The sequence below is a fragment of the Octopus bimaculoides genome, chromosome 9, assembly GCF_001194135.2.
Source record: "Octopus bimaculoides isolate UCB-OBI-ISO-001 chromosome 9, ASM119413v2, whole genome shotgun sequence".
Classification (NCBI taxonomy): Eukaryota; Metazoa; Mollusca; class Cephalopoda; order Octopoda; family Octopodidae; genus Octopus; species Octopus bimaculoides.
This window is the reverse complement of record NC_068989.1, coordinates 67713313-67717500: the sequence shown is the minus strand read 5'-3', so window position 1 is coordinate 67717500 and position 4188 is coordinate 67713313.

The window sequence follows — 4188 nt, the reverse complement described above, 5'->3', positions numbered from 1 at the left end:
TATATATATATATATATATGCATACATGCATATAGGCGCAGGCGTGGCCGTGTGGTAAGAAGCTTGCTTTCCCAACCACATGGTTACAGGTTCAGTCCCATTGCGTGGCACCTTGTGTCAGATACTATAGCTCAGACCGATCAAAGCCTTGTGAGTGGATTTGGTAGACAGAAACTGGAAGAAGCCCGTCGTATGCATGTGCGTGTGTTTGTGTGTGTGTGTTTGTGTGTGTGTGTGTGTGTGTGTGTGCGTGTGCGTCTGTGTTTGTGTCCCCGCTAACATCGCTTGACAACTGATATCCCCGTAACTTAGCGGTTCGTCAAAAGAGACCGATAGAATAAGTACTAGGCTTACAAAGAATAAGCTTTGGGGGTCGATTTGTTCGACTAAGGGCAGTGCTCCTGCATAGCCGCAGTCAAATCTCTGAAGCAAGTTAAATAAAAGAGTACATATCACATACATAATTTTGAAGCGATAACAGATAAAGGGAGCAAACTCCTTGCTAAAAAGGCGTATCATAGTATCTGTTGTGATAACATTGTAATTTCTTTCAGAGATTGCACGATTCGATATTTCCACTGAAGTATAGTAATATAATTTTCTAAGGTTGCATGTGGATATTTGAAGGATTATGGGATATTTTTAAAAAATAGTAATATGAACTTAATTTTGAGCTTTACTTTTTTGTAGAACATTCAATAAATTTGAAGCATTGTTATGAAGTTTGCTTCCCAAACACATGGTTCCGGTGTTCAGGCCCTCTGTGTGAAACCTTGGACAAGTGTCTTCTGCTATATCCTCGGGCCGACTAAAGCCTTGTGAGTGGATTTGGTGGACGGAAAATGAGTGAAGCCCGTCGATTATATATGTATGTGTACGTCTTTCTCATTGCGTTTGTCTCCACCACCGCTTGACAACCTGAGTTGGTTTGTTTACGCCTCTGTAGCTCCTATTCAGCAAAGGAAGCGCATAGAAAAAGTACAAGGTTCAAATAGTAAATACTAGATGCGATTTGCTCCATTGAACCCTTCAAAACAGTGCCCCCAGCACGACCGCAGTTCAATGACTGAAAGAAGCAAAATATAAAAGAGATAGATAGATAGATAGATAGATAGATAGATAGATAGATAGATAGATAGATAGAAAACAATCAGAACTTTTATATCTGTGTGTGTGTGTGTGTGTGTGTGTGTGTGTGTGAGAGAGAGAGGGAGAGAGAGAGATAGTATGCATGTACATCTCCCCCACCACTGCTTGACAACCGGTGTTGGTGAGTTTACGTCTTCCGAAACAAACCGATAGAATAACTGCCAAGCTTCAAATGAAAATAAGTACTGGGGTCGATAAGTTCCGCAAAAAATTCCTCAAGGCGGTGCCCCAGTATGGCTGCAGCCTAATGGCTGAATCAAGTAAAAGTAAAAAAAAAAAAGAAAACAGATTATCGTGAAAGATATGAGGACTTAATGACCAGGTAAGTGGTCATTAAATTATGGTTAAAGCTGGTTATATTTACTTCCGCGATCTCCCGAGGTAATTCTGTTTATTTTATTTCATTATTATTTCTCTTTAGCACAGGTTTTGTTGGAGCTCCTGGAGTCTTGCATGTGTAGTGGGCTTGCAACCAGCAGCCAACGGTACCATGCTATCCATTCTTTTCAGCTGTCTAATACTTTCCTGATTATTCTGGCCGTACCAAGGAGGTAAACCTTTTGTAACAGTTCTACCGGGCACTCAATTCCAGCTTCCTTTATATTCATTTCTCTTGATGCCTTCTGATACTGTTCTCAGGCACCCAACAATAATTGGCACTATCTTCACCTTCTTCATTTTCGTACTTAAGAGGGCTATATTTATCTATCTTTTCGCCTCCCTTTTTGACTATTCGTGGGTCAAAGGGGTATTCAACATCAACTGCATATGTGATGCACCTTGTCCACCACCACTAGGTCCGGTCTGTTATGCTCTAGTGCCTGATTTGTTTGCATTGGGAAATCCGAGAGGATTTTGCTAGTCTCCGACTCCGCCACTCTCTGCGGTTTGTGCTCATACCATGTCTTGCCTTTCTCTAGCCCCCCACTTTTCGCACAGTCTCCAACGTAGCACTTCCGCTACCTGATCGTGTCACCACAACTTGCAATGTTTTTAGGCAAGTCTAGGGCATTCGTTCGTGATTCGGGCAATGGTTTCCTCTACTCTTTTACAGATGCGGTACAGGGGAGACACTGTACCACATCTGACCCTCCAATTCGTGGCCAAAGCTCGCTCTTACGATGCCAGTTTAGTGCTCTCAGTTTCTTTTTTAGTGTTCCTTCCATCAGCCAATCCCACCTATTTTTCCAGCAACTTCTGTTGTGGCTATATGGAATTGATTGTGTAGTCCCTTCTTGCATAATTCTTCTTCGTGTCCTTTTTGTACTTTTTTTGCTTTTCCTTTTTTCTCTGCTTCCAATACTCCCTCGTTCCTCACTGCCACTAGCAAGATTTCCATACTTTGGGCTAGGTACCTCATGAAGCTCTCGAGTTCGATACGTACGCAGTCTTCCACACTTATCAGTCATCTGCCTCCATTTTCTCTCTTCATGTATTGGTCAGTGTTTGCACGTGGATGATGAGTTCCATGCATCGTTAGGAGCTTTTTTGACTTCCTGTCCATTTCCTTTAGCTGCTCTTTTGTCCACTTCAGGATTCCATCGCCATACTGAACTACTGCGACTGTGCATGAGTCTATTGCCGAAATTATGTTTCTGGCATTCAGCTTTGAAACCAGTATTTTTCTTACTTACAGCAGGTATTCTCTTTCCGTCTTTTTGTTCATGTCATTGTGTTTGATTCCATCTGCCTCAAGCATTCCCAGTTATTTATAGCTGGATTGAGGTTGAATTGCCTTCATCATCTCATCACTTGGCAATCATATGCCTTCTGCCCTGACAAGCTTTCCTCGTCTCATCACCATCGTGGCACATTTTGAGAGTCCAAACTCCATCTTAATATCATTGGAGAAAATCCGCACCGACTCGACTTGGCTGCCCAGTTCTGTCTCAGTTTTTGTGAATAGCTTCAGGTCGTCTATAAATAGCAAATGGTTCAGTTTTCCCTTACCTCTTCCCAGATCATACTCCAACTTTGTTTCCTGTATCATCATCATCATCGTCATCATTATTATTATAGGTCGAGTAAAGGTGGCTAACGCGTACATCGCGTCCGTCATTTACTACCGCTTGACCGTATTACGTTGGATCGTTATATTCTTCTGTTTCTTGTGGAAGGGACGCGTCCCGACGGTCAGGCGGTCTATCTGCTGTCAACACCCGCTGCGTGGTGGCCTGGACATGCCGTGGCTGATGATGCGCAGATATGCACTGAGCCTACGACATCTCCAGTGCTTCCTCGACGGTGAACAAGTGTTGTTCGCCAGACACGTATTTTCGCAACTAGCTTCTTTAACGGAGCTGCAGTCCTGTGTAAAACAGAGACCGCGAGAGGGCTTTCAGAAAGTGGAATGCCTTCAAGCGCTCAGAGCCCACAGCCAAACGGGCACTGCGATAGGTCGAACGTCCACTTTAGCATTTTTATAGAGGATTAGTGGAGGGCAAATGCAACGACGTTCTTGGGGAGACCTTGGGTGTCGAAAATCAGCTAACTGCTCTTTTCGGAGAATTTTCGGCCCGGGACCGATGGATAATTTCCAAAATCTCTGGCCTGGCAGCGCTACCGGGAAGCTTTGCCTTTTCGAGATAAACTTTACAGGAACGGAAGTCCTGTCAGCCGAGCATGTTCGAGATGCGCGCTGGACAAGGGGGCGGTCCTGCATGCACTCGTCCAGTGCCCGAGCATTGCTGACCTGTGGGTTCATGTTGAACACCTGCTGTCGCATGTAGGACGGACCCGGTTATCAACTGAATCCATCGTGAAGATCGCCCCACCGCCTTCCTTTAACCAAGAAGAAAATGCTGTGTTTATATGCCTGGTGGTCATGGCGAAAGAAGTTGTATAGTGGACGAGATTGAAGGGGCTGAAGACGAACATTTTTCTCTTTGGCCAATCCCTGATCAACTTCTTCAAGTTTCACTTGAAAAGGAAAATAGGGGTAGAGAGGGAAGTGTTGCCTTCTAGCCAGTTTCTGGAAGGTGGATGAAAGTGGGGAAAATGGTGCGAGTGAACGGGCCTGCCCTGAGGATACGCCTGCAG